The 19,095-nt window shown below is 43.9% G+C and overlaps 1 protein-coding gene across 2 annotated transcripts in view; it reads right to left on the bottom strand.

Moving 5' to 3' along the window:
- Positions 1 to 19,095, bottom strand: part of ppfia4 (PTPRF interacting protein alpha 4) — a 66,645-nt gene that overhangs the window by 18,587 nt on the left and 28,963 nt on the right. The gene's annotated exons all lie outside the window — the stretch shown is intronic.

The raw sequence follows: 19,095 nt of genomic DNA, 5'->3' as shown, positions 1-19,095 counted from the left end.
TATGTGTAGGCTGATGTTCTCTGGAGAAGGTATCACCTCCATCTTGTCCACAACGACACGAAGCATGACTTGATTCTATTCTAACCTTTGGAATCACTGGCGTTGTTGCCTGTATGTCTGACTGATCTTGTCGGTTTATATTGCTGTTGGTTGTAATTTTATTGTTATTAACCTGCTTTATTGTTCCTAATGTGTTTTATTTCCTTGCTATTTTTAAACTGCTTTTAATCCTCTAATCTTTAATCTTCATGAATGTATCTATTTTTACTCTTCACTGTGCTATCCTTCCCATTATGGACCTTAAAGGCCCGGAATAATGTTTTGATGATGATGATGTTTAATCTTGAATGATGGTTTTGTATAGATTACAGATACTTGAGCAACCATGAACCCCCCAAGGCACCTTACAACACAATCAGTCATTCACCCATTCACACACACATTCACACTCTGATGGTGATGAGCTACACTGTAGCCACAGCTGCCCTGGGGCGCACTGACAGAGGCGAGTCTGCTGTACACAGGTGCCACCGGTCCCTCCGAACACCACCAGCAGGCAAGGTGGGTTAAGTGTCTTGCCCAAGGACACAGCAACAGACTGAGCGGGACTCGAACCTGTAACCTTCCAATTAACTCCTGTGCCGCCATCGCCTCACGCCTTGTTTTTCTTACATGTAACACAAAAAACTTATACTCTTCCCATCCAGATCTCTCAACTAGTGTTCTGTTGCTCTAATAATGCTACATACAGCTAACACCGCTGCTAAGTTAGGCTCTTGAGAGCCAACGTTTTATCAGTAGAAAAAACATGATTGTGCATCTCATGGGCCAGAAAGCTACCCTCTCTCTTGACAGTAATGTGACCATTAAAACCACACAAAGGGTGATAAAGCAGAGAAAAGAATAACTTCTATAACATTTTTGATATTAGTTGTTTTGATTAACCTGGACTGATCGTAGTCTCAATGTTGCAAGCTGTTTCTCCAAACTGAGGTCATTCAAAAAGCAATTTAGAACAGGTAAGACCGTTTAGGTTCACAACCCTGGCACAGAAAACCCACAAAACAACACCTGAATCATCACTTTGAGCTGCAGCAAAGATGGCGAAGCATGAAGAATGTAACAAAGCAACTTATATCTGTCTGACGAGTAAGGCTTGAACAGGCTGAAACTGAGCAGGCGGTGATAAATAATGCAGTGGTTTTAAGAGAATGTGCCGTTTTATATTGCTGCCACTGCTAAGCTATATGCACAAATCCTTAGGCTCTGCTGAGTAATAAACATGTTTTCAGTAGCTTTTCTCACAAAAAGGAAAAGGCTATTAGCAAAAATGCAATGCCCATTTATATGCAAGAAAAATGACACACTGTTGTTCTTAGTGAGTGAAACATGGGAGGCTTTTATTTAGATATTTTTTTTCCATTTAAAAAAGTCACAAGACTTTACACACACACACACACACACACACACACACACACACACACACACACACACACACACACCTTTTAAAGGCCGATCAGTTAAGGCAGAAAAAGCTGAAACTGATGACAGAAAATACTCAAATTTACTTAAATATATATAGGCTTTCAAAAACTTTTAAACACCTTTTAAAATCTTGGCACTGATGAAAAAAAGTTATCAAAAAAGTTTGGTTGTGTATCCTAATTAGCTTTTTCTTTGCAATAATCGTTTAGTCTGGTCATGATAAGAAACATCACTTCAATATAAAATCTGATACATTTGTAATATACGTACACATTTTGTCCAAATAATAGAATTCCCACCAGAAAAGGGACATAAAGATATGCAAACTCATCCATTTTGGATTCTATTGGCCCTGTCTTCATCATTCCCAGTAAAAAGCAGCAGCTCGGAGCAGAAACGGGGAAGAGAGAAGGAAGGAGCAACTGGAGAAAAGGGGAAAATAGGTCAGCTTGTTCATTTTGCTTTCTCTTATTCTACTGGGGTGCACCAGTAGAGAGGAGCTCATGCCAAAATCTACCAACAGATGTTTGAGCTCGCTGTCTCTTTCATTCATGGCAAAAAAGCTGAATAGAGCGCCTTCAGTTCATCTCTTCATCCCATCATTCCTCTGCTCTATGAGAGCTCCACTAAAAAGAACATAACAAGTGGGAGCAGCACTCACAAACAAATAAAAATAGACATTAGGAGTTTTATGAATCTGAAATGACAAAGTTTGAAGATATACCGATGTTCAGACACGAAACAAAATGTTGGTTGTAGATGTTGGTTTAATTTCTCTTGAGGGCATGTCCAGAGCCGTCTCATCTGACAGCTTCTGACACGCTGAGCAGACTACACAAACCAAAATCGCACACAGATTCTCCAAGATGGGTTTTCAACAGTCAGGCAGACGTAGCTCACTGACAACAGCCTCGACATCTGTCGGGGAGATAATCATACAGAGGAAAGTTCTGTGTGTGTCTGGAGGAACGCCGCTACCTCCAGTGTTGAAATAGCAAGTGGGTTACCAAACATTGCTGAGCTATGACATTGTAAAGGGATTTCTCCCCTTCCTTAAGCAGTTTGGGATTAAAGGATGTAAAAAATGCTCTGTGTGTGCTTGTGTGTGTGTGAGTGAGAAAAAAACAGAGAAAGAGACAGAAGTGAAGTCAGAAAAAGCAGAAAAGTTTTATTTTCATTCTTTCTTCAAAGCAAACACACTATCCTAAAACACACAGTCCCTGGAAATGGTCCTGTATGTGTTTGTGTGTGTTTGTGTGTGTGTGTTTGTGTGTGTGTGTGTGTGTGTGTGTGTGTGTGTGTGTGTGTGTGTGTGTGTGTGTGTGTGTGTGTGTGTGTGTGTGTGTGTGTGTGTGTAGGTGTGTGTGTGCGTGTGTTTGTTACTGGCATCTTTTTCCTTTTTCTCAGTCACTGATCTCCTGAGTAATGAAGGTCAATGACTGAATTGGTTGACTGGATACAAATCACCTTAGAAAAGCTGATTTGAACTTTAAACAACAAACATACAGTAATGTTTGTATCCATCCATCCATTTTCCTCTGTTATCCAGAGTCTTGTCACAGAAGCAGCAGGGAGGCCCGGACTTCCTCCTCTGGGGGCGCCCCAAGGCGTTCCCTGGCCAGACAAGAAACAGCCCCTCCAGCGTGTCCTGGGTATTCCTTTAGGTCTCCTCCTGATTGGACGTGCCCAGAAAACCTCACCAGGGAGGTGTCCAGGAGGCATCCTAATTAGATTCCTGAGCCACCTCAACTGGCTCCTCTCAATGTGGAGGACCAGCGGACCTATCCGAGCCCCTCCTGAATTACAGAGCTTCTCAACTTTTCTTTAAGGGAGAGCAGATACCCTGCTGAGGAATTTTATTTTAACCGCTTGTATCTGCCACCTCATTCTTCACCACGACAGACCGGTTTAACGCCCACATCACTGCAGACGCAGCGCCAATCTGCCTCCATCTCACGCTCCATCTTTTCCTCACCTGTGAACAAGACCCCGAGATACTTAAACTCCTCCATTTGAGGCAGGACCTCATCCCTGGAGAAAGCATTCTACCCTTTCTGACTCAAAACCATGGTCTCAGATTTTTAAATGCTAAATTACTTTTCTATCGCTATGATTGTTCTGACTGTTCTGACACACCTGGAACAACCAGGCATGCATGCAAGGCTGCAATTTGCGAACTACAGCTCTGCATTCAACAACATCCTCCTCAGCAGACTATTCCACAATGTGTCTGTGACCTTGACCTCTGCACATCTGCCTCTGGATACACAACTTTCTAACAAACCAACCTCAGTCAGTTAAGCTAGGCCACCACCATTCCTCCTCTCTGTCCTTCAGCACAGGAGCCCCACAAGGCTGCGTGCTGAGTCCCTACCTGTACTCCCTGTATACACAACTGTAAGCCCACCCACAACACCAATGCTATCATTAAGTTTGCTGATGATACAACTGTGGTGGGCCTGATCAGCCAGGGCAATGAGTCAGCGTACTGGGAAGAAGTAGAGCAGCTGGTGGATTGGTGTACAGCTAACAACCTAACCCTGAACACCAACAAATGGTAAATGGCCTGCATTTGATATAGCACCTTCTAGAGTCATGGAACCTCTCAAGGCGCTTTACAACACAATCAGTCATTCACCCATTCACACACATTCACACACTGGTGGGGATGAGCTACGATGTAGCCACAGCTGCCCTGGGGCGCACTGACAGAGGCGAGGCTGCCGAGCACTGGCGCCACCAGTCCCTCCGACCACCACCAGCAGGCAACGTGGGTTGAGTGTCTTGCCCAAGGACACAACGACAGCGACAGAGTGAGCGGGACTCGAACCTGCAACCTTCCAATTACGGGGCGAGCACTTAACTCCTGTGCCACCGTCGCCCTCTAAAGAAATCATCATTGACCCAAGTAGGAAAAAGGTGGAGCACCAGTCACTCACAATAAATGGGGAGCAGGTGGAGAGGGTGTCACAGTTCAAGTTCCTGGACAAAAACACACCAGAGGACCTCACATGGACACACAACACCAAATGTCTGATAAAGAAGGCACAACAACGGCTCTCAGGAAGATCAACCTGCCACAAAAACTGCTGGTGTGGTTTTATCACTGCTCCATTGAGAGTGTCCTGACCAACAGCATCATCAGCAGCTCTGCAGCTGACAGGAAGGCCCTGCAGAGAGTAATCAAAACTGTAGAGAAAATAACAAACACCTGCCTGCCCTGGATAACTTCTTCACCACTCGCTGCCTTTGAAAAACCACAAACATCCTAAAGGACTAAACCCACCCTGCTAACCATCTCTTCAAACTTCTCCCGTCTGGTAAATGATACAGGGCAATAAAAACATGCACCACCAGGCTGTTATACAGCTTTTATGTAAGAACCATCACTGAACTGAACACTGAGCAAAGACCCAGTTTGGACGTCTTACAGACGTGGTCTGGACCGACGGACTCAACATGGACATGATCTGCACGTCCATGTGACACTGACTGTTTGCAGGGTTGCTGCCAGGAGGTCACGCTAACAGTGATTCAGCTGGACAATTAGTACTAATCTTACATTTAATTTCAGTTTTATAAACGTCTACTTGTGCCTTTTTTCCTGTTCTGCATCTTTTAATAAATGGTCAAAACTGGACTCAAGTGCAACAGACAGATTGCTTTTCTTAAAGCAGAATAATACATACATTTGTCTTCTTGTCATCTTGGTTACTTTGACAACTGCTGTCTTGTCTGTGCGCACTTAGATTGCTTCCCTGCAGCTTGTTTGCAAAATTGGATGCAGTAACTCTAGCAGATACTCGTGTCGGAGGATGAGGGAAAGAGGAGGGGGTGTTAACAGTGCTTCAGATATGTGTGATGATGTTTGTGAGTGAATTTAAAATGAATTCTGGCTTTTCCTGAGCACAGCGAGGCCAGGCGGAGCCTCTGAGCAGCAGCCGGTGGGAGGAAAGGATAAGAAGAAAATATGTGACTAAGCAAGACAGGACTAAAAGTTCAAACACGGGTATTTATTCACACAACATATGAATCACAGTGTGCAGTTTATGATATTATTTATGCAAATTAGAGGATGCTTTCAGCTCTTGCAACAGTCATCTATGGCATTTCATGTGTCTGAAGAGACAAACAGAGCAGGAGACTGGGATGATGTTAATCTCTACCTAAAAATCCTGTCAGATTTGGATTATATCTTTGGATTTCTTCAAGAACGCCTCGCTGATGCCACAACAAACCCTTGATCTGTTTTGATTTAGATGTTTTTAGATTTCTTGCTGAAACAGGTTAAATAACTTCAATTAGCATGATTGTGTTTTAAAACATTTTGTAACCAGAAACAAAGAAAGTGCTTATGGACTCGAGCCACACACAGGAGCGGCGACGCACACCACCACAACACCTCACCTTGGTGACGACCCTAATTGGGCGGTGCGTAATCTGTTGCTTTGACGCCGCAACCTCGCACTCCCCTGGATGCCATGGCAACAGCTCAAATTGGGACTTGTTTGAGCAGCCTGGCAAACTTTGCATGAACGTGTCGTCAGATGAATGCAGGTGGGTTCGGTTGCACATTCATGTGGCTACACACGTGCACATGCATGAAGCTGTGGGTGTGACTCCAGCACCACACAAATCTGATGTCCTCTGCAACAAAGACACCTTCAAAGTTTGTTAAAAGTTTCCCTTTTAAATAAGGAAAACTCCATATTAGTTCTCATTTTAAGTCATGTGTTATAGTGATTTCATAAAAATCTAGTTATTTTGTCCTAAATGTGGAGTGGCCCCCTCTATTTTTTTTATAATCTGTCAATTTCCTTAAAACACTTTCAATAGCAGCAAAAATAGCTACTGTTACACCAGTCAGTCAACGCAACACATTCCAGATTCAGTCAACACATCAGGAGAGAAACACAGGAAGAGTTTCCATCCAAAATAATCCATTCCATTCCAAATAATCAATCAATGGAGGCTTTAGTCAAACATTTGCTATAGAGGTTGTAGCGTCACGAAATTGCCTGATTTTAAGACTCACAGGTCAGATCCACAGCCTGGGTCACCTTGCCCTGGCTACTACTCCAATCTCCGAAAGTCCTTCACAGGAGACTTAAAGCCTACTACCACTCCTTCAATCTGCAGCTGTCTGCTTATCTGACTGCTATTCCATCCACAGCAAGATGAGGACATTTCAAGATTTAAAAGAATCATTTAAATAAACTCTTTTTACTGCTAATCATCAAGGTTCATTATAACTGTGTTTAATTACTGAAATTAATTATTATTCTTTGGTTAATAATTATTTATGATAATCAGTAATGTTAACTATGACAAGTAATCATGTGCACTTACACACAGAAACACAGGTCATAGTAACTAGGTTAAAGGTAACTTGCACTCACATGATCTTTTCCCATAACACCAGAACTTTCTATCTTCAGGGAGGCGTGTTTCTGAGGGTTTGTTAAATCTTCCTTCTACATGTCAAAACCTGATTCGTTAGAATGATAATAGCCATGACCACAACAACGTAAAAGCCCGGCACCAATGGGTGAAGCAGCAGAAGGACACACAGATGAACAGAAATTTCATTTTCAGTAATTATTTTACCACATTTCACTTAGCCCATTTACTTTTTTATCCTGGCTTCTGAACAACGACTAGGCCTTCCACCCAATCTGAAGACTAAACTTATGATTCATTATTTTCTCAAGTTACAATAGTTCTAAGGGTTAGGGTTACCTCCTGGATGGCCAAGCTTCTCACCCTGTCACTAAGGAAAAGCCCAGCTACCCTGTGGAGAAAACTCATTTCGGCCTCTTGTATCCGTGATCTCGTACTTTCAGTCACCACCCAATGCTCGTGACCATAGGTGAGGGTAGGAACGTAGATCGACTGGTAAATCAAGAGCTTTGCCTTCCAGCTCAGATCTCTCTGTCATCAGGGCTGGGAATCACTGCCTTAGGCCACCAAAACGGATCCTCAAAACACATTGGCTGCATCTAGAAATCCTGTCCATAAAAGTTATGAACAGAATCGAAGATAAAGGGCAGAGTCCAACTCTCACCGGAAAGGAGCTTGACTTACTGCCAGCAATGTGGACCAAGCTCCGACTCTCATAGCCCGTATCAAAGGGCCTGGTACCCCATATTCCCAGAGTACCCCCCAGGGACCCCGAGGGACACGGTCAAATGCCTTCTCCAAATCCACAAAACACATGTAGATTTGTTGGGGGAACTCCCACGCACCCTCCAGGATCCCCCTAGAGCTGCTGCAGTGTTCCACGGCCAGGACAAAAACCGCATTGTTCCTCCTGAATTTGAGGTTCGACAATTCGACGAACCCTCCTCTCCAGAACCCCTGAAGACCCTAAGAAACTCTTTAAAAAATAATTTTAACTTCAGTCTTAGGCAAGAAACTGGGATTATATATTTTTTTCACCATGCATCCTTAATTTGTATCATGCAGCTCTTGTCCAAAAGTCTTGTTTTGAGCAGAAATTCATACCCAAGATATTAGTGTTAGTAATCTATATGCATCTAGGGTCATGCACTCTTTTCCTAGAAAACGTCACCGGGCTTCTCTCTGTTATCTCAACAGACTTTGAACATCACATCGTAACTGCTGACTTCAACATCCATGCTAATAATGCGAATGACAAATCTGCAGTACAATTCCCTGGAGTGCTTGAAATATTTGATGTGCAACAGCATCTACATGATCCTAAACCCACACTCAAGGCCCCACATTAGGCTCAGTCTTAACCAAAGTTATGGATATGTCAGACATTGTTCACGATGAGGGTTTCTTTGACCATTTCTGTGTTAATTGCTCCCAAAAATAGGTATCTAAGTGATCACAATGCATCAGTTTTATAGAACTTGTGAATTCATCAACAAGTTTAACAACCAGCTGTGTTGATTCACTTCTAAATAATTTCACCTGCAAAACACTTGAAGTCCTTGACACCATCGCACCCAAAAAGGTTAAATTTATCTCTGGCAAACAAAAATCTCCATGAGGTTCACTAAATCAGCTCCAAATCAGAGAAGAGACTGCAGGAAAGCTGAATGTAAATGGAGAAAAAGTCACGTCACCTACCAGATCACTATGAAACCTTTAGAATGCAGATGCACACTTACAACTCTGAACTAAATAAGGAAAGACAAGCTTTTTTCTCCAAAGTCATTAGTGATAATATTAACAACTCCTGTGTCCTGTTTGCTACGATTGAGAGGCTAACTAATCTCCCAACAGAGTTCAACTCTGATTTCTTATCACTAACTAAGTGTAATGACTGAGTTTGCATCCTTTTTCAATGAGAACCATCAACATCTGACTGGCCATTCCTTCCTCCTTGTAAACCACAGACCACAGCTACAGCCTTACAGCAACAATCTGGCTTGAATACCAGCTTTCAGTGTGATTAGTGCTAAAACATCGGAGGACATAGTAAAGACCTTGAACTCGTTTACCTGCTGTCTGGACTCCCTGCCAACAAACTTCTTTAAAACTGCTTTTAGCTGCTTGAAAGCTGATGTACTGAAAAATGTTAACTGTTCCATAATGGAATGTTTCCTAAATCTCTGAAAACTGCTGCCTTTAAGCCTCTTCTAAAGAAAGGAAATTAGATTCCTTAGTGATGAATAACTACAGACCAATCTCTAATCTCCCGTTCATCGGGACAATTACTGAAAAAGCTGTTATGATCCAGCTGACCAAATTTTGGAGATAAACAACCTGCTAGATAGTTTCCAGTCAGGATTTTAACAACACCACAGCACGGAGACTGCACTTATTAAAGTATTAAATTATATTTGTCTAAATACAGGGCTTTTTCTTCCGGCACTCGCAGAGTACAGACGCTTCTGCTTTTGCTCCCTGATCTTTTTTTCCCAAGGCTCTTTGTCCTGTCTGCCCACAGTGTGCTTCTCTGCATTTCTTCTGAAAAACCCTATTTTTTAGAATGGATTTAATTAATTGGTCATTCAACGCGATTGACAAGATTTTTTCTATGATGAGAACGGAGGAGGGGGCTTCCACTTGCCCGCAAGGGACACACGCAGCGGGATATTTGCTCGATTCCTGGAGGGAGTGGAAGATCGAATGCCTCTCTCAGTTGTCCATTGAGGATGTCGAAGATGTGTGGATATTTGGCCTGATGATCACTGGATTTCTTCTGATTGGAGTGGGAGGATATCTGGCTTTCTGGAAATTTGGGAAGACGGGAGCGATTGGAGGGCGACCCGCACCCACAGAAAGCACCATCCGTGTGGAGACCTCTCAGACTGGGACGTTACTCGAGATGAATCGTAAGCTGGTCAATGTTCTAGCTGCAATACCGGTATTAGTGCACAAAATGGATATCATCTCAGATAGGGTCACTGGACGGTGTGGAGATGTTTAAAACCTGAATTGGCTTCACTGGAGGACTTGAATGATCAGTTACAGACTTCAAGGCAGAGAGGAAAATTATCTCTGCCTGACCCAAACAAAGCCTTGTTATCCGAATCTGACGCCATGGCAGCCTTGTGAATGCCAACAACAAACCCCCACGAAGGAATGCAGACAGATGCTGTGAAAACCTGACCCCCCCCCCCCCCCCCCCCCCCCCCCCCCCCCCCCGCCTTCGGATTGGTGGACTTCAGCCTGGCGAGGTCCTCAACCTGCAGGTGTCAATGTGCTCTGCGCTCCTCCCAAGATCTCCCTCCCACCTGTGGCTGCAGTGGCTGAGCGCCATAGGGCTGCTCTCGCTGGGGAAACAGGATCCCAGCCCCCCCACCCCCACCCCCACCCCCCGCCTTCCTCTCGGTGTCTCAGGATGTGAATTGTTGATGTTCGTGCTTATATGTTTGAGGCGTTTTTTTTTTTTTGCACAGTAAAGCTACGCCCTGCCGGGAGAAACTCTGGTATGCCTTTTTTTCCCTCCCCCAATTTATCCTCATGTAATCCCCTTTTCATCTAATTAACGGTAGCGCGACTCTTGTTGCGAATGACCACAGTACCAATTCTTCTGTACTGAAACAATTGCCTCTCGGGGATGATTAAAGTTTTTTTGAATTTGAATTCGAATTTGAATTTGAATACAGATTAAGGCAAACCATCTGTCCTGAGGATGCTCAATCTCACTGCAGCTTTTGATACTGTGGTCCACAACATTCTTCTTGTTAGGCTCATGAACTAGATGGGACTTGTGTGTCATGTTATTTGAATGTTCGACCTATCCTCGCTAATGGAAAGCACATTTAATTGCCTCTGTGTGTGAAATGTGCTGTACAAATAAAGTTGCTTTGCATTGCCTTGTTTTGTTTGCAGTTCTAGTGATTGTTTCTGCAGTTTTTTGAGTCAGATTTTCTAAATTCAATTCAATTCAATTCAAAAATATTTTATTAATCCCAAAGGGAAATTGATTGAAATTGAACTATAAAGCTAAATCATCTGCAGACCCTTATAAATCAGCAAGTGGAGTTATGTTTTATAAAGATGAACCAGCTTGTTGAAGGTGCAGTTTCCACATGCACATAAAGGTCATTTGATGATATTATTGATTATTATGCAGCAATATAAAAGTGCACAGTGGACACTTCGACTTTCCAGAGTCTAATTTTTCTCTGGTTTGGCAAGCAGGTTAGGTGTCAAATCCCTGCAAGTTTTCCAAACTTCCTTCTCCTTTCTCCTTAAATCCAGAGTCGCATTCATTCATATTTCCTAGCTTTCTTCATCAAAGCGATGAAAGGAAAAAAATAGGGGACAGAAAATAAGAAATTCCTCTGTCAGATAGAAACAGAATCACAAAGGAGATTCTGCTGTGCAGCAGTGGAGAATGTCTCTCACATGTCCACTAACAAGACACGTTGAGCGGAGCATGCACAACAGTCAAAGAAAATGAGCGATCAGAGTGTGGCAGACATTAATCTCTGTTATTTTCTTGAATAATGGGAGAAAAAAACATGCAACTAACCACATCATCCGGTAAAAGGCGTTATTGTTAAGAGTGCACTCACATTTCTAAAGAGATAGGCAGTTCGCATCACTCCACAAATATAAATCATTGGTTTCAGCTTGACTGTGGCAAAGTGATGAGAAGGCACAAGGAAGAGGAGGGATGAGGTGGAGAGAAGGTCATACGTCAGTCCCAGAAAAGAGTCATTAGGCTTGAAATCAATACTCGACCAAGGACGCGAGGAGATCGCAGAGAGAGCTGCAGGCAATTCTTCAGAGGTAACATCCGGACAATCAGCGAGTCCCTTCCTGACACATGGAGGTGTTAAAGCGTCTGCAGGTTCTGAAGTTGGATCTCGACTTTTGGGTTTGTGGTGAAAGTGAAACTCTTTGGATCATTAAGTTATAAACCACACAGGCCGAGGATGAAGCTGTTTCCCTAACTTATCTGACTGGGATGGATGGTTGGAAGCAGAACAGACAAACACCAAGCAGAATAAAATAAAACATTTTGATTCAAAGCTAAAGCAACTGTTGCTCAGACCCTGAGACATAAAGGGTTCTGGCTTGTGGTTCACAGAAACGTCTAATGCTTCAAATTAGCATGAAATTAAAGGCTCCATTTTCCACCCAATAACACCCCCATCACTGCTTAGTTGACACAAATTGAGGAGACCCATTTTCCTCCAGTGTGACACTGTGTGTGCTGATTTCTCCCATTTATGAAGCAAAGGCTGCTATGTGCCTTCTAGAATTACTCGTTGCGTGCTGCTGACTACCGTCTGAAATCCCTTCTGTGCTTTCATTCAGCGTTTCTTACCATCTGAAATCCGCAGAGCTGTATTTTTGAATTTAACATAGACCATTCCAGCCTTTTTGGACATCTAAAAATAATCATCACAGAGCCAGTTCCAGTTTCCATCTCACTTTTTTAACTAGTTTGTAGAATGTTAACACGTCAGTTAACTCTTGTCTGCTCATTTACTGATTGGTGCTAAGCTGCCTTTTGTGTTTAATGCTGCAAAAAGCCTTACTCACACATTTTTTATGTGTAGGGGTTGTTGCTGCAATGTTTTTATGTATCTACATATGCAACGACATCAGCAATGAAGAAGATGAGAGAGAGAGAGACTGGCGACCTCCTGCTAACTGACAGCAGCTCAATGTTTAGTTTGAGCCTTTTGACAAACTAATCTTCTGGGTCGTCAGACCCGGTGACTTATTAAGTGGAGAAACAGAGTCCCCTGCTGGCTGCAGGAGGCACATCAAGTCTAGTTTGTAATGAAAACGGGCTGAATAAGCATTTGGGGATGCCAGATAACCGGCTTTAGGGTTTTCATAATGAAAATGTTCCAGAAGTGAGATGAAACAAAAGGGGAGGTGAGCGGTGCTGACAACAAAAGCAGGTAAAAAGTCGTGTGGTGACAGCCTCTCCTCAACACCCGTCAGAGCCAGACTTGGCAGAAGCTGGCGTCTGCTGTCAGATCCAGAAGCACAAAAAACTCCACACACAAACACACGCGAAGCACACACACACATCATCCATATGAAGAAAAGCTCAGGAGCAGACGAAGCAGCCACGTTTACAGGGATTGGAGACTTCTAACGCTTGTTTTATCACCACCTGCTACTGCTAATTTTACTTTCTCCACCTTTCACACTCTAATCCTCCTCTCTGTTTGCCCTGGCATCCTGACGTTTTTAGGTTTTGAACTAAATCAAGTTAAATTAGCAAAAAATAAAAGAAATAAAACTAACTCATCAAAGAAACGTGTTATAAAAAGGTGTACAAACTGGTCTTCAGCCTTTTTCCATACCCACATGGTTTTACAAAGGAAATCAGCATTGCAGCAGCAGTAAAGGCACTTTGCAAATACAGATTAACACATAAATAACTAAAGGAAAAGAACATTATTGAAAGAAATCAGGAGGATTAATATAAAAAGACATTAATTAAATGCTGAAAAACGTCAGATGATTTGCTAAATGTGCTGTTTGCTTTCACTCCAACTTTGATTTTTGTGCACTAATTCATGAGCTGGCTTGCTTATAAGTGAGGGACTTTCTTGGCCAAACCCAAGAGATTTAATCATATTTAAGGAGCCAATTTCCTGAATTAAGGCTGGACTCATTCCTGGGTCAGCTGCCAGTTCTGTCTGTCAATTTAGAGTTTTATTTTGTGACTTTTACATGTGATTGAAGTCCAAACAGAACCAAGCTAATAACCACCTCCACTCATAAGAAATAAGGACGCCCATTCCCTAATGGGCAGAAGTAATCAGTCTTGTCTGCTGGGAATCACATTTAGGCAGAAATTATTCATGAGGCTTATATATTTTAAGAATGTTTTTACTGAATTATGTTGCTAAAATAATTCCCACTTAAGATATTACAATTAAACAATATTCGTTTTTCTTCAACTGCAAGAAATTACAACAGGATAAAATGACATATTTTGTTAATAGGATGATTTTCTTTCTCTACCATCGCACCAGAGGATCTGCTGCAGTTTTTGGAGGGGAAACTACATTTTTACAGTTTGTTTTTCAAGCTCTAGCGGCTCCAGTGGTCCTCCAGGAGCAGCAATTTTACCAAAGAATCCAAGAACAACTAAATGTTTTGTGATTATGCCCAAAAGCACAAATAAATACTCCTATTCCTCCAGACACACAGAAGAATTGTTGAAGCACAAAATAAAAATGCATTATTTATTAACAGTTTAAATCCTCTGTTTATCTGCATACACGTCTCAACGCCTGTGGAGTGTGTGTATATAAAATCTATGCACACTTCTATAATTTTAAACATATTTTAAACATATTTTTAAACACTTGTAGAATTTTTCAACATTTCATTGCGGTACCATGGCATGTGTGAGCTACCATTTAACGAAAATAAAAATAATAATGGATTCGATTTTTATAGCAGTTTTCAACCCACCCAAAGCACTTTTCATTATCCTGATCTACTGCTGCCCTACCATTACAATCACAAAATATTACAATGGACCTAACACCTTACTTAGAGAACTTGTGTATGTTACATTTGTTTTTGTTCAGTGCACAAATGGGCTGACACTCTCAGGGCCACGCAGCTTTTGGGCAGCTCCCACTGTGGGGTGCCCACAGGAATCACACTGAGTTATTGAACTGGGTGGACCCCAGGATTCCCCACATGGGCTGACACTCTCATGGCCACAGGGGGTCGTTTTTGGGCAGATCCCACTGTGGGGTGCCCACAAAAAATAATCAAAGTTAATGCACAAATGCAAACATCCATTGGGCTGGTCCAGGGCACCCCACAAGCACTCAGCATGGGATGGATTTAGGCAGATGTGGGTTGAAAACTGGCCCACATGGGAACATATACAGTATGGGCCACATTCATGCAACCATACACAAGATCCTTGTGGGTGAATTCTGGGATAAGTGAAACATAGTCAAGAGACATAGTCCCTCTAGCGTGTCCTGGGTCTACCTTTGGGTCTCCCCCCAGTTGAATGTGCCCAGAAAACCTCACCAGGGAGGCATCCAAGGAGCATCCTGACCAGATGCCCGAGCCACCTTAACTGGCTCCTCTTGACGTGGAGGAGCAGCAGATCTACTTCAAGCCCCTCCCAGATGACCAAGCTACTCACCCTATCTTTGAGGGAGAGCCCAGACACCCTGCAGAGAAAACTCATTTTGGCCGCTTGTATCTGCAGTCTCGTCACTACCCAAAACTCAAGACAATAGGTGAAGGTAGGATCGACCGGTAAATCGAGAGTTTTGCCTTCCGGCTCAGCTCTCCTTTCACCACGACAGACCAGTACAACGCCCACAGTACTGCAGATGTAATTTACTTTAGAAATATATTACGGTACCACACTTGTGATCTTCTAGTTGTCATGATCCACCCCGGCCTCCCTGACTGTGTCTCTCCTGCCTTGATTACCCTTATTGTTCTCACCTGTCCCTCGTTACTCTGCCCATGTGTTCCTGATTCCCTTGTGTATTTATACCCCCCTCCTTGTTGCTGTCTTCGTCGGATCATTGTCGTTTTGTGCATGTTCGTTTGTCCTGTCGCTCCCGTTCTACACTTATATCATTTTTATTTTTTCATCCGTTGCCTGCTCTTCGGCCTCCTGAAACCCACCACCACACATCTCTGCCATCTCCACCCGCAGAACATGACACTAGTGTGACACCTCAGAGGATTTTACAGCATCTTATCATGCAGTCCTGAGGTATTTTACAGCAATTCAATCTATGATTCTGAGAGTGACACTCAGTGGTAAGTCACCATGAACTACGCATCATGATTTGAGGCTGGCATCAGTGTCACTGGTTTGTTACCTTCTAACAGTAGCTTCAACATGAAAACACGTTAATAGCAGCAATAGCAAAATCTGGAAAAGAGAACGCAGAAGCGTCTCATGGAAGATACCCGAGGGGAGGGGCGAGTGTTCTGTGAATGTGTTTGCATCCAAAACCTAGCTTGTTCTGCAGATTCATTATAGCAGCTGTAACAATGCCCAAAATCTTTATTTATGGTTATCAGGGTAGAACACTTTTTGTCAGGATATGACCTTTTTATTACACACCAAAACCACACAACAATGTAAATAATGATTGTTTTCCTTTTTTTAAACTGTGAACTTAGCTATGTTTGAGCTAGCCATTAGCATATCAATCCATTCAAAACTAATCCCCCAAAATGAGGTTGTGTGTGCGTGAGATAGGGTATTTGCTGTTTTCTAATTAATCTCTCTTCAAAAGGGGTCCAACAAATGAAAACAAATTGTGAAATTGTTGAAAGACAAGATAATTTCCAGAACCAGAGACAACTAAACCTGTAAGTCTCTTAACAGTGAGCAGATATTACTCCTGTCCCATTATGAATTTGTACACATCAAACCTGATCAACACTCTGTGAAGATTTATCTGTTCATTTTCTCATCACTACCTACCTACTAACTCTCTTTCTCCTCCTGCTAACCTCATTTTTATTCTTCGGCATCTCCTGTCACGTCCCTCCTTCTGTGTCTGTGTAAAGCACCTGTGTCAGCTCTGTGTCTCTCTCCTGCTGTCCTCATCACTCAGCCAGAGTGCATGGCTTAATTATCTCCATCACGCCTACAGCTTGACTCCGCTCTAAGATCTGGACCAGCCTGCACGCAGTCATTGAAAGACTATAGACATGCTTCATGCAAAAGGAAGCAATTTACAATCAAGTTAGAGCAATCATTTGTAAAAATGCTAAATCATTCACTCATAACCACAAAAAACAAAAAACCAGACACAAAGAAAAACCCAAACACATATTCTCTGAAGGAAACACAAACACAAACTCAGCCTCTGGTTTTGCACATGAAGCCTATAATGATTCCAGAGCAAAGCCGGAGCTGCATTAATAACGGCATTAATATTAATTGCCCTAATCAGAGTAAATAAACTGCTCCAAACATCCATCCAGTGTAATTTTCATTCCTTATCCCATGCACAGCTAAAACTGGTTGAGTATTGAGTAGCCGGGGTATATTTGTGCATTCTTGTTGAGGTCAGGAGTGCTGCTGGTGACCTTCATGGTCACAATCTGCAGTGGCAGGATGTAACTCTACACCACAGAGGATGCAATAGGGCTGTGTGTGTGTGTGTGTGTGTGTGTGTGTGTGTGTGTGTGTGCTAACTGTAAAGACAGGACTGAAGCCTCTCTCAAGGTGACTTCAATTGAAGCTTCCCTGCTGCCCTTTCCCACACACAGACACAAACACAATTATGGGATTAAAAACAATCCAGCTGAGATTATGTGTAAACAACTAAAAGAGTAAAATATAAATTATTGTGATACATTTTTATAAAGGTTTAAAATCCATCCATCCATCTATTCATTTTCACTCGCTTATCCTGAGTCGGGTCGCGGGGGCAGTAGCCTAAGGCGAGAGGCCCACACTTCCCTCTCCCCAGCCACTTGGGCCAGCTCCTCCGGGGGAATCCCAAGGCGTTCCATGGCCAGGTGAGAGACATAGTCCCTCCACCGTGTCCTGGGTCTACCTTTAGGTCTCCTCCAGGTTGGACATGCCTGGAAAACCTCACCAGGGAGGCGTCCAGGAGGCATCCTGACCAGATGCTCGAGCCACCTCAACTGGCTCCTCTCGATGTGGAGGAGCAGCGGGTCTACTTTGAGCCCCTCCCGGATGACTGAGCTTCTCACCCTATCTCTAAGGGAGAGCCCAGCCACTCTGCGGAGAAAACTCATTTCGGCCGCTTGTATCCGCGATCTTTTTCTTTCGGTCACTACCCAAAGCTCATGACCATAGGCGAGGGTAGGAACGTAGATCAACCGGTAAACCGAGAGCTTCGCTTTCTGGCTCAGCTCTCTCTTCACCACGACAGACCGGTACAACGCCTGCATCACTGCAGATGCAGCACCAATCCGCCTATTGATCTCACGCTCCAGTTTTCCCTCACTCATGAACAAGACCCTGAGATACTTAAACTGCTCCACTTGGGGCAGGACCTCATCCCTGACCAGGAGAAGGCATTCCACCCTTTTCCGAATCAAGACCATGGTCTCAGATTTAGAGGAGCTGATTCTCATCTCAGCTGCTTCACACTCGGCTGCAAACCGCTCCAGCAAAAGCTGAAGATCAGGTTCTGATGAAGCCAACAGGACCACATCATCTGCAAAAAGCAGAGACCTGATCCTCAGGCCACCAAAATGGATGCCCTCCACACCTTGGCTGTGCCTAGAAATCCTGTCCATAAAGGTTATGAACAGAATCGGTGACAAGGGGCAGCCTTGGCGGAGTCCCAACTCTCACTGGGAATGAGCCCAACTTACTGCCGGCAATGCGTACCAAGCTCTGACACCGGTCATACAGGGACCTAACAGCCCGTATCAGAGGACCTGGTACCCCATACTCCCGGAGTACCTCCCACAGGGCACCCCGAGGGACACGGTCAAACGCCTTCTCCAAATCCACAGAACACATGTAGACTGGTTGGGCAAATTCCCACTCACCCTCCAGGATCCCCCTAAGGGTAAAGAGCTGGCCCAGTGTTCCACGGCCAGGACGAAAACCACATTGCTCCTCCTGAATCTGAGGTTCAACTATCCGACGGACCCTCATCCCCAGAACCCCTGAATAGACCTTACCAGGAAGGCTCAGGAGTGTGATCCCCCTGTAGTTGGAACACACCCTGCGGTCCACCTTTTTAAATAAGGGGACCACCACCCCGGTCTGCCAGTCCAGTGGGACTGCCCCTGATGTCCATGCGATGCTGCAGTGCCACATCAGCCAACACAGCCCCACAACATCCAGAGCCTTGAGGAACTCCGGGCGGATCTCATCCACCCCTGGAGCCTTGCCACAGAGGAGCTTTTTAACCACCTCAGTGACCTCAGCACCAGAGATTTGAGAGGTCAACCCAAAGTCCCCAGACTCTGCTTCCTCACTGGAAGATGTGTAGAGGTCAGCACCCCCCCCCCCGATTCTCCTAGAAGCCATACGGAAGTCTTGCTCCATGGTCTCACCGAACTCCTCCCACGCCCGGGTTTTTGCCTCGGCGACCACCCGAGCCGCGTTCCGCTTGGACCGGCGGTATCAGCTGCCTATGGAGTCCCACAGACCAAAAAGACCTGATAGGACTCTTTCTTCAGCTTGAAAGCATCCCTAACCGCTGGTGTCCA

The sequence above is a fragment of the Nothobranchius furzeri genome, chromosome 3 (assembly GCF_043380555.1).
Source record: "Nothobranchius furzeri strain GRZ-AD chromosome 3, NfurGRZ-RIMD1, whole genome shotgun sequence".
Classification (NCBI taxonomy): domain Eukaryota; kingdom Metazoa; phylum Chordata; class Actinopteri; order Cyprinodontiformes; family Nothobranchiidae; genus Nothobranchius; species Nothobranchius furzeri.
This window is presented reverse-complemented; position numbering and strand designations above follow the sequence as displayed.